Source organism: Balaenoptera acutorostrata, chromosome 13, assembly GCF_949987535.1.
Source record: "Balaenoptera acutorostrata chromosome 13, mBalAcu1.1, whole genome shotgun sequence".
Taxonomy (NCBI): Eukaryota; Metazoa; Chordata; class Mammalia; order Artiodactyla; family Balaenopteridae; genus Balaenoptera; species Balaenoptera acutorostrata.
This window is the reverse complement of record NC_080076.1, coordinates 65239837-65252224: the sequence shown is the minus strand read 5'-3', so window position 1 is coordinate 65252224 and position 12388 is coordinate 65239837. Positions and strand designations below refer to the sequence as shown.

The window sequence follows — 12388 nt, the reverse complement described above, 5'->3', positions numbered from 1 at the left end:
GGAACCCAGCGTTTCAACCACACACTCACCGTCCAGCCATCCGCGACTCTGTTTGCGGAAGCGCCTCCGCGCCACGCGCACGCTGTGACGCCACTTCCGGAGAGCGCGGGTCACGCGGCCCGGAACCCGGAGTCCCGGCGTGCCGCGCGCGCCGTGCTGAGGGTGCTGGCAAGTGCGGGTGCGAGCCAGTGGTTGGTGGGCCTGGTGTGTTGGGCGGGCGGGCCGGAGGCCGGGTCGCCTGAGCACGCGGCTTTCGGCGCCCTGACCCACGCTCGGCTGGTGGCTCTGTGGAGGGACACGGCGGGGGCTCCAAGCGGCCGCACGGCGGGGAGCGGCGGCGGCGGCGGCGGCCTCAGGTCCTGAGGTATCCTGGGTCGAGCACTCTGGGGGCGGGGGCGGGCAGTCGGCGGGTCCTCCTCAAGGTGGTACGCGGCGGGGAGCGCCCCCGGGGCGGACAGAGGTCACCCCGCCCTTCGCTGTGCGCGGGTGTCCTGCAAACCCTGTCTGTGGAGCGGTTTTCCAGCCTCCGCTCTGCCACCTTCACCCTTTGCTCTGCCCTTCCTTGGACGCCGGCCGGGAGGGGCCTGGGAGCCCCCACGCTCGGACTTGCTTTGGAAACGCGCGGCGCCCTACTTCTCCCCGGGGACCGCGGGTCGCTCCCTACCGCCGCATTCGGGAGGTCCAGCCAGACCTCTCTCGAGAGGGCCGTTCTCATCTGTCAGACTCTGAAGAAAGGGGCAGCCCACACCTGTTTAGGAGAGACGCCTCACTGGTAGTATCTGTGTTTTCTGGACTTTGGTATGGGATGGTTGGGGAGTCAACACGCTTTGTTCGTCCTTTCTCTTAAATTTCTACTGGAGAGTCGCAGGTACCTGCTTGCCGCCCCAGACTAGGGTCAAAACTGTGCCTGTGGACCTTAAATTGTTGATGCTTTGTGCCTCAGCACCTCCCACTTGAAGGGTGTAAAACGTGATCAAAAATACGTTTTCCATTATTCTTTACCAAAATTGATCCGTTTAAAAGCAGCTTTGGAAATAGGTTCACTAGCCTGCATACTTGTCAGTAGACGCAGTTATATTAGCCAGTAGACTTCGCTTGGGGGAAAGCAACATTCGCAGCATGTACTTTACAATCGAGTCAAAATTCTAAATTGTGGGCACTAACCTTTCTAAGGTTGTTGACCACTTATAAACTTTGGACCAAGAATGAAGTCTATTTTTTTTTTTAATTAATTAATTATTTATTTATTATTTATTTTTGGCTGTGTTGGGTCTTTGTTTCTGTGCGAGGGCTTTCTCTAGTTGTGGCGAGCGGGGGCCACTCTTCATCGCGGTGCGCGGGCCTCTCACTATCGCGGCCTCTCTTGTTGCGGAGCACAAGCTCCAGACACACAGGCTCAGTAGTTGTGGCTCACGGGCCTAGTTGTTCCGCGGCATGTGGGATCCTCCCAGACCAGGGCTCGAACCCGTGTCCCCTGCATTGGCAGGCAGATTCCTAACCACTGCGCCACCAGGGAAGCCCGAAGTCTATTTTTAATGAATGAGGATGAACCATCCATTTCAGATGACTGTATTTGTATTTTTTTTATTATATGCAGTGAGCTAAGTTGAGAATTAACTTCAGTTCATTATTATTTTTTTTCGAGGTTGATTTTTTTTTTTTTACCATAGTGATGCATGCACCTTTGATACTTACCGCCCTCATAACACAAGATTACTTGAGTATGTGTCTGTAAATACTCTTTTTGCATGCAAAATAGTCAGTGATCCTTCCAAGAAAGTTTAAGCATCAAACCTAAAAAATTCAACTAAACGTGTTCTTATTTATTTCTCTAAACATAAATTAGTGGCCTGCCACAGCTGACATCTGTAGAAAATCACTATGACGAAATGTCTCTTCCTCAGTGTGATTTAGTAGTACTTGTTACTTTTCACAGCGTATTGGGAAAATATGTTTTTCCACGTGGCATATTTTTACTTTTCTCTTTGATGTTTATTTTTATAGTAGGTTGTTTTGCTCTCCACCTGAGTTCATTATTATTGACAACTGCTAAGGTTGTCCTAGAGATTGAATATGTTATTGCGTATCCATGCATTTAGAACTGGCTAATTACATATCCATATATGCTGGTTCCAATGCTAAAGTTTCTTAAGATAGTTGCTGTTGTAATTTTATGGAAAAGGAATCTAATTTTGACTTTTTAAGAAATTTTCTCATTAGATTAAAAGCCTAACTATATGTTTATACAAACTCTACCGTGAATTGATGTTGTGCGTGAGATATATAGAGATCACATTTTGTAGTTTTCATAAAAGTTAACTAGAAGTCAAGTAAATTCAGTTGAGAATATTTCTGAACCAGATTCGTTTTGCCCAACTCCCAGCAAACCAAACACTGAGATGCTCAGGTTCGCAGCAAAGAGAGGGTTTATTCATAAAGCAGGCAAGTGAGGAGACAGGAGAACTAGTCCATCTATCCTAAAGCGAAGGGCTCTGGGTATTTATGGGATAAAGAATAAAGAAGTAGGGCTGTCTGAGGTGGGGGGAGTGTGGGGAAAGGTGATTGGAAAAGGGTGTAAGGCAGGTTACAGGTGAAATGGATTTAATGATTAACCACTGGTTTCAAGAATAGAGGAAGAACTCTTGAAGGTAGTAGTGATGAAGAGAGTAAATGGGCTAGATAAGAATATTTTAAAAGTTACCATTGGTGTTATTTTTCCCCACCATTGCCTGAGTAATAAATGGTTTTCTGGAAGTTGAATTAAAATAATAATAGCTGATAGTTTAGTACCTTCTGTGTGCCAAATTAAGTGCTTTATACATTTGAACTCATTTAACTCTTACATTATCCAGTGGGATAGTTGTTATGATTATTTTTGTTTTATAGGTGAGGGGTAAGTAACTTGTCCAACGTTATGCAGCTGGGAAGTAGTGGTGGGCTAGGTTTTGGATCCAGGCAGCCTGACTCCAGAGACCAGACTCTATGCTAATGATGAAACAGTGCCAGTTTAAGGCCAGACTCAGAACTGGAAGTTGACTGAAACATAGTAGATTTTCAGAAAATGTTTTGATACTTCTTAACGCTTGGGTTATTATGTTCAGAGAGAAAATAGCTGGATAAGGATGTTGTCTTGCTAGCATATGAACTCTAGCAAGACAGGGATCATCATTTTGTTCAGTGGTTTAACCCAGGTGCCTTGAACAGTGCCTGGCACATAGTGGGGTGATAATGGATGAATGAATAGCCTAGAAAGGTTTTTAAAAATCCCATTTTTTTTTGAAAGGACATACAGGATTTATTTCAGCCCATTTATAAGATTTCTTTATGTGCTGTTCTGATTATTTGGTCCATTATTCACCTAGACTGGTTTGGATTTCTCCTGGTTTGTATTGGGTTGGCCAAAAAGTTCGTTTGGGTTTTTCCATAAGATGTTACACTTTTGTCAGTGAGAGAAAATGAAGTAGTAATTTGTAAGTTTTCTGTTCAGACTAAAGGCAAGCAACAGATTCAATAGGTACCATCCCTTAGAGTGAGAGCACTCAGAGGTGGGTAATTTTAAGGTGTCATTTCTGTTGTGGAGTTGAAGATTACATTTTTGAAACATAAAAATTGTTTTTAAAATGTAGATACAATGTTATAGCTTCCTAGGAATGATAGTGTTCTTGTAGGTAGGAAAGAGAGGTGGTTGTAGAAGCTGTGTTTCTCCAAATAGTTTTGGAAGAACTGTTCATTCCTCCAGTCCACTCAGCCAAAGTGTCCCTACTGAAATTTTATTGTCTTTTTTGAACACATAAGATATTATTGTTTAAAAGGTTTTTCCTGTAGTAGAATGTAAAGATTTGCTTGAGAAATCTGTAAGTTTATATGTGTGATGATTAGTTTTATATGTCAACTAGACATGGCTATAGTACCTATTTATCTAGGTGTTACTGTGATGGTATTTTGAAAATGTGTTAACATCTGTAATCAATTGACTTTAAGGAGATTACCCTCCATAATATGGGTGGGCCTCATTCAATCAGTTGAAAGCCTAAATTTCAAACTGAGGTGCCTCAAGAAGAAAAAAATCTCAAGGCTGTGGCATCAATTCTTTTTTTTTTTTTTTAATTTATTTATTTAATTTATTTTTCGCTGTGTTGGGTCTTCATTGCTGCACGTGGGCTTTCTCTAGTTGCGGCGAGCTGGGGCTACTCTTCGTTGCAGTGCATGGCTTCTTACTGTGGTGGCTTCTCTTGTTGTGGAGCATGGGCTCTAGGCGCACGGGCTTCAGTAGTTGTAGCACGCAGGCTCAGTAGTTGTGGCTCGTGGGCTCTAGAGCACAGGCTCAGTAGTTGTGGTGCACGGGCTTAGTTGTTCCGCGGCATGTGGGATCTTCCCAGACGAGGGATGGAACCCGTGTCCCCTGCACTGGCAGGCGGATTCTCAATCACTGCATGTGGCGTCAATTCTTGTGTGAGTTTCCAGGCTGCAAATCCACTCTACACATTTCAGATGTGTAGCCCTCACAATTGTGTGAGCCAGTTCCTTAAAATAAATATATCTATTTAAATAAACAATCTAATAATAGATTTCCAATAGGGAGATATAGATATATGTATATGTTTTTTCCTGTTGGTTCTGTGTCTCTGGAGAACCCTGTCTGATTCGGATTTTGGTACTGAGAGTGGTTCTAGAGGAACAGAATCTTAAGGATGAATTTTCTGGATTGGTTATGGCATTCCTGAAATTGGTTCTCTAATCTGATTAGATTTAACGGCACTCTTGACTATTTTCAGTGGTAAAGAAGGCAGGCACTGTAGCCCACGATGTGATATGACAATAGAGATATGCAAAATACCACCATTGGATACTACTACTCAGATACTTAATGAAAGACCAGGTTCTGGATGATGATGTATTTGAAGATTTAAAACATTTTTGCCAGATGATGAACAAATATAATGAGACTGACTGGTTGCTCTGTTTTCGGAGAAAGGGGGGTGGGAGGTGGAGAATGATGAGCTCAGGTCTTGAAATTCCGAGCTCAAGCTCTGTATAAATGACCAGAAAGCTTCTGTGTCTGCCCTTCTCACATAGATGCAGAGCTGAGATTGCTGAAAACCAAACTCAGTCTTATCCTGCAGAGTGGCTGGATTACAATGCAAAATGAATTCCCATTCTAACAGGGTGTCTGCTGTTAAAATGAAAGCATTGACTGGGGAAGGTTGAGATCCTCAAATTTGGAATGGAGTATTGAACCCCTAAATTTTCATTAGTCTTCTTTGGCGGCAGAAGCAGTCCTTCCACTCCTGTTTGAGGAAGTTAACCTGTAATGACCTTCCCTGAAGGCTAGACATTGCTGATTGATTCTCCTCAAGAACTACCTCTACCACACTTCTTTGCTTCTAGACCTATAACTAGATTCCCACCCTAACAAGCCCTCAAGGGTCAGCTACAAAGTGTGACCTAAGGGGGTGTGCCATACTCTTTTTTTTTTTTAATTTTTTATTTATTATTTATTTATTATGTTTATTTTTGGCTGTGTTGGGTCTTCGTTTCTGTGTGAGGGCTTTCTCTATTTGCAGAAAGCGGGGGCCACTCTTCATCGCGGTGCACGGGCCTCTCACTATCGCAGCCTCTCTTGTTGCGGAGCAGAGGCTCCAGACGCTCAGGCTCAGTAGTTGTGGCTCACGGGCCCAGTTGCTCCGCGGCATGTGGGATCTTCCCAGACCAGGGCTCGAACCCGTGTCCCCTGCACTGGCAGGCAGATTCTCAACCACTGCGCCACCAGGGAAGCCCCATACTCTTAAAAAATGGCAAGAATGTTTATTTGTTTATACACATGGAAATCTGGGGGATATGTTTACGAATGGATATTAAGGATGTGGGATAATGGTGGAAGGAACATAAAGTTGGGCCGGGCTAAATTTATTGATATAGGCCCACTAAGCAGAGATTCTTGATTCACTTTTATAGCTTGAGAGGTTAGAAAGGGCTCTCAACAGTTTGATTGGTTGGCTGAAGCACGGACCAAAAGGTGACCCACGCTAAATGAAATTGAAATGCCAGACTTGCCTTGGTACACTAAAGAGGAAGGGGTCCAAAGGCTTAGGGAGATTGGAATGGGAGAGTGGATTTAACACGTAAGACCAGCTCACCCACTCTGGGAGAGTCCAGAAGAGATACTTTTCACCATGACTGGGAGAATTAAACTTGTGAGGGGAGCCCCAGCATCCATGAAGAGCTCTATGATTGCTCTTCTCTGTGGGTCAGAAATTACAGTGACTTTGCTGCCACTAAACTGGGGATCCTTAAATGCAGTGAAGATAATTGGAAATTGGGCAGATACTATAGAGAGACATATTTTCTTAATCGCATGTGTATATGCTGAAGGAAAGAAGCCAGAGGAGAGGGCAGTTGGAGTACAGGAAAAAGAATAGCAGTAGAAAAATACAAGGAAAACTTGGTTGAGCAGAATTCTTGGAAAACACAGGAAGAGTTTAGATCTAGAACACAGATGGAGGAATGGGCTTTGAATGGAGGGATAGTTCATTTTCTGAGGAGGCAGTTAACTGACCCTGAGATGGGTGTGGATGCAGGTAACTGGAAGGGAGGAGGCTGAAGTTGAGAAAATTCATCCCCTAATAATTTTGGTTCATTTTTAAGGGGAAGTGGGGGATAGGTTTATCTAATTATTCATTTAACAAATATTAAGTGCCTCCTATGTGCCAGCCAACCTTTGTTGTCGGCACCTGAGATGCAGCAGTGAACAAAACGGGAAAAAAATTCTGTCCTTGTCCTTAAATGGACTTAAATGATAATAATGAGTAAATAATAATTACCCTTAAACAGTAATAAATAAGTGAATCATGTAGGGTGTTAGACAATAAGTGCTATGGAAAAAGAAACAAATAGAGCAAGATAAGGAATATTGGGATGACAGGGCTGGAAGAGAAAGGATTGGGAGCAGTGACCCCATGGAGCGGGTACCATTTGAACAAAGACTTGTAGGAAGTGAAGGAGTTAGTCATGCAGATATCTGGAGAAAGACTCTTCCAAGCAGAGGGAACAGTTAATGCAGAGTTCTTAAAGCAGGGGCCTTTTTAGCATGTTGGAAGAGCTGCAGGGGGGCTAGTGTGGCTGGAGCAGAGTGAGCAAGGCACAGACTGAGAGTAGGTGATGTATTCAGAGAGGGAAAGGTAGAAGGTTGTGTAAGGCAGGGGTCCCCAACTCCCTGGCCTCGGACCATTACCGGTCCACGGCCTTTTAGGAACTGGGCCACACAGCAGGAGGTGAGTGGCGGCACAAAGCTTCATCTGCTGCTCCCCATCGCTTGCATTACCACCTGCACCTATCCCCACCCCCGACGCCCCGCCCCCAGCCCGTGGAAAAATTGTCTTCCACGAAACTGGCCCCTGGTGCCAAAAGGGTTGGGGACTGCTGGTGTAAGGCATTGTAGGCAATTGTAAGGACTTACCCTGGGAGAAATTGGGGAGCTTTAAACAGAGGAGAGACATGATCTGATGTATACTTTATATTTTACCATCTGAAAGTGAAGTATAAGAGGCTTGAAGAGTTTGGGAAAAGTGAGGAATGGTGGAGGAAGCTCATCTGATCAGAAACCATCATCGGTTGTCACAGCATTCAGAGCCTTTCTGAGATAGAATGATGTACCATCAATGTATGCTGGTACTAATTTAATCAGTTATGTGGCTTTTGTTAGTGCTCAGCTATGATTGTGGGATGTAGTTGTGGGAAAAACAGATGGTTGGACTGGCTCTGGATTAGATTTTGTGGTCTGGTGTTGCAGAAGGACAAAGTAGTAATTCAAGTAATGCACTGTAGAATCCAGGCTGGATAAAGACTTCAGAGTGAAACCAGGAGGAGTTGTTGGATTTGAAGGAAAAGGGGGGTAGAGTGGGACAAGGTCCTGGAATTAGAGTCCAGAGAGAGTAGAGGAGTGGAAGCTGGAAGAAGAAGAGGCTGAAGAGAGTGGGATAGTATAGTTTGAGGACTTCAGTTGTGGGTCAGTAACATTATTTCAGTGACAAAGGTATGACTAGTGGAGTGTATTGCTAGAGAGGCTGGGATTTTGCATGGGTCAAACAAATGGAATAATGGCAGAAGTTTAGATGAAGGAAGACTGTGAGCTTGGTTTGACCAGGTCAGTAGATGAGGCGACGAAGAAAGAAAACTAGAATTAATTATTGACCCAGCATATTAAGTGCTAGATACTATACTTTATCTCATTTAATCATATAAATACAATATGATAAAAGTGTATTTAACCCCATTTTAGGAATGAGGAAAGGAGCTAAGTAAAGTAATGCCAGAAAGGGTTGGAACTAGTCTTTCTGATTGTAAAGGCTGCATTCTTCCCATAGCAATGGGATAACACCTGCCACAGCCCAAAAGGAAGTGGGTGGAAGTCTGGAACCACGTGGATTCTGGACCAGTGTTACCATAACAAATCACCCTGACTTGCCTTGTTGAACTTAGAGCCTCTGAAAAGAGATAAAAAAGAGAAACATTTTGTGTAAATTAATATAGTTGTGTAGTAATTTTGGAAATTTTGATTTTCTTTACAAGTTGGGGAAATCAATGATTCATTAATGAAATTCCTTGGGAATTCACTAGGGGGCATAATTTAACCTTTTCTGAAGATTAGGAATTTAACAATGGCTTCGTCATTGCCACAGCTTTAGTGGCTCAATTTTGGTAATAGAAAGCTTAAAAGCAGAGTAGATTGAAGAAGATGGATTATATAATAGAAATTAAGTTGAAGCCATCCAATGCCTTAGGGAGCAGGAAAGTAACAGCCCAGAAAGTGCTGCAAATAAATTTGCATACTGTTACTTTTTCTAAACAGCAAACTAAATTTGATTTGAAACAGCAGTCAAGGTGTGATTAAGAGAGAGGTCAAAATGAATAAATTAGAATATTAATCTGTTGGAAGGAGAAAATTTGAATTTCCTCCTGTTTGGTGGTAATTGAGGACTTTGTATAAGTAGAGGCAATTCTTTCCTTCATTTATCCTTTTTATTATGTTTCAACCTGATGAGTTCTACATTTATCCTGTCCTCATACCTGTACTTCAAGTTAAGGTTATACTATGTATCAGTTGTATTGGGTAAGGCCACAGTGTACTGTCTTTAAAGAAATTAATGAATGGACTGTTTTAGCGAAGTTTAGGTTTATAGAAACATAGTGCAGAGGTAGTACAGAGAATCCCGTCTTATCCGCCACACCCACCCACACAGTGTTTCCCCTATTATTGACATCTTGTATTAGTGTGGTACGTTTTTTAGAATTGATGAACAACATCAATACATTATTAACTAAAGTTCATAGTTCACATTAGGGCTCACTCTTTGTGTTGTATATTTATTTTTGTGGGTTTTAGCAATTGCATAATGACATTTATCCACCATTACAGTATCATACAGAATGTTTCACTGCCCTAGAAATGCCCTGTGCTCCTTCTGTTCATCCCTTCCCTCCCCCACCCTGGAAGCCACTGATCTTTTTACCATCTCTATAGTTTCACCTCTTCCAGAATGTCACACCTCTTCCATAATGTTGGAATCATACAGTATATCAGTTTGTTTATCCACTGATCTATTCAAGGACTTCTTGGTTATGTCCAGTTTTGGGCAATTATGAATTAAGCTTCTGTAAACATTTGTGTTCAGGTTTTTGTGTGGACGTAAATTTTCAGCTCATTTTGGTTAAGTACCTAGGAGTGCTACTGCTGACTCATTGTAAGCCTATGTTTAGCTTATACAAAACTGCCAAACTGTCTTCCAAAGTGACTGTACCATTTTGCATTCCCACCAGCAGTGAATGACAGTTGCTGTTGTTCCACAACCTCTGCAGCATTTGGTGTTGTCAGTGTTTTGGATATTAGTCATTCTAATAGATGTGTAGTGGTACCTTGTTTTAATTTGCAATTCTCTAGAGACATAATGCTGATGAGCATGAACATCTTTTTTTTCAATTGAGATATAATTGACATGTAACATTGTGTTAGTTTCAGGTGTATAACATGATTCAGATATTTGTATATGTTGCAAAATGATCACCACAGTCTAGTTAATATCCATCATCTCACATAGTTACAGAATTTTTTTCTTGTGATAAGAACTTTTAAGATCTACTTTCCTAGTAACTTTCAAATATACAGTGCAATATTAATTATAGTCACCATGCTGTGCGTTGCATCCTCATGACTACTTATGTATTTTATAACTGGAAGTTTGTACCTTTTGAACACCTTCATCCATTTCACCATGCCTTCTTCCCTCACCCCCCTGCCCTCCCCAGCAACCACTACTCCATTCTCTGTATGTACAAATTTGAGTTTGGGTTTTTGTTGTTGTTGTTTTTAAGATTCCACATATAAGTGAGATCATACAATATTTTTCTTTTCCTTTCTGACTTACTTTGTTTAAAATAAAGCCCTCAAGGTTTATCCATGTTGTTGCAAATGGGAAGATTTCCTTCTTTTTTTTTTTAAATTGAGGTATAGTTGATGTAGTGTGTAAGTTTTAGGTGTACAACATAGTGATTCACAATTTTTAAGGTTACATTCCATTTATAGTTGTTATAAAATATTTGCTTTATTCCCTGTGTTGTACAGGATATCCTTGTAGTTTATTTATTTTATCCATTGTAGTTTGTACCTCTTAATCCTCTACCCCTGTCTTTCCCCTCCTCCCTTCCCTCTCCCAACTAGTAACCACTAGTTTGTTCTCTGTGAGTCTGTTTCTTTTTTGTCATATTCACTAGTTCTTTTTAGATTCCACATATAAGTGATACCATACAGTATTTGTCTTTCTATGACTTATTTCACTTAACCTGATATCCTGCAAGTCCATCCATGTTGTTGCATATGACAAAATTTTGTTTTTTTTATGGCTGAGTAGTATTCCATTTATATATACCACATCTTCTTTATCCACTCATCTGTTGATAGACATTTAGGTTGCTTCCATATCTTAGCAATTGTAAATAATGCTGCAGTGAATGTTGGGGTGCATGTATCTTTTTGAATTTTTTCAATATTTTTCATGTTTCATGTTTTCATTTTTTTCAGATATATACTTAGGAGTGGAATTGCTGGGTCATATGGTAGTTCAATTTTAGTTTTTTTGAGAAACCTCCCATACTGTTTTCCACATTGGTTGCACCAATTTACATTCCCACCAGCAGCGTACAAGAGTTCCCTTTTCTCCATATCCTCGCCAACCTTTGTGCATTTATCTGAAGATTAACAGTGTTGAGCATCTTTTCATGTGCCTGTTGGCCATCTGTATGTCTTCTTTGGAAAAATGTCTATTCAGGTCTTGTGCCCATTTTGTAATTGGGTTGTGGTAGTTTTTGTTGTTGTTTGATATTGAGTCTTATGAGCTATTTATATATTTTGGATATAACGCCTTATCAGTCACATCATTTGCAAATATTTTCTCCCATTCAGGAGGTTGTCTTGTTCATTTTACCTATGGTTTCCTTTGCTGTGCAAAAGCTTTAAGTTTAATTAGGTCCCATTTGTTTATTTTGCTTTTATTTCCTGTGCTTTAGGAGATGGAGCCAAAAAAATAATGCTGCAATTTATGTCAAAGAGTGTTCTGCCTGTGTTTTCCTCTAAGAGGTTTATAATGTCTGGTTTTACATTTGGGTATTTAATCCATTTTGAGTTTATTTTTGTATATGGTGTTAGAGAATGTTCTAGTTCTTTTACATGTAGCTGTCCAGTTTTCCAGCACCACTTATTAAAGAGACTGTCTTTTCTCCATTGTATATTCTTGCCTTCTTTGTTGTAGAATAATTGACCATAAGTGTAGGGGTTTATTTCTGGGCTCTCTATTTTGTTCCACTGATCTATGTGTCTCTTTTTGTGCCAGTACCATACTGACTGATTATTGTAGTCTGAAGTCAGGGACTGATTCCTCCAGCTCTGTTCTTTCTCAAGATTGTTTTGGCTATTTGGGGTCTTCAGTGTTTCCATACAAATATTGAAATTATTTTTTCTATTTCTGTGAAAAATGCCCTTGGTATTTTGATAGAGATTGCATTGAATCTGAAGATCGCCTTGGGTAGTATGGTCATTTTAACAATATTTTTCCAATCTGTGAACGTGGTATATCTTTCCATTTGTTTGTGTCATCTGCAGTTTATTTCATCAGTGTTCAAGTACAGGTCTTTTACCTCCTTAGATATGTTCTCAGCCCCTTTCTCTCTCTCTTCTCCTTCTGGGATCCCTATAATGTGAATATTAGTCCACTTGATGTTGTCCCAGAGGTCTCTTAAACTGTCCTCATTTCTTTTCATTGTTTTTTCTATTTCCTGTTCAGAACAGTGATTTCCAGTACTCTTGTCTTCCAGCTCGTTGATCTATGCCTCTGTATCA

At 41.3% G+C, this 12388-nt stretch overlaps 1 protein-coding gene across 7 annotated transcripts in view; it reads left to right on the top strand.

The window, feature by feature from the left end:
* Positions 1–127: 127 nt before the first annotated feature.
* Positions 128–12388, top strand: part of FAM210A (family with sequence similarity 210 member A) — a 36590-nt gene continuing 24329 nt past the window's right edge. For 5 of the 7 annotated variants that reach the window (XR_009005048.1, XR_009005049.1, XR_009005046.1 and 2 more), the window contains exon 1: positions 129–364. The gene's annotated coding sequence lies outside the window, so the exon portion shown is untranslated. Of the gene's footprint in view, positions 365–404; positions 773–12388 lie in introns of those variants that run through there. The other 2 variants (XM_057526648.1, XM_007198522.3) reach the window with 2 other exon arrangements.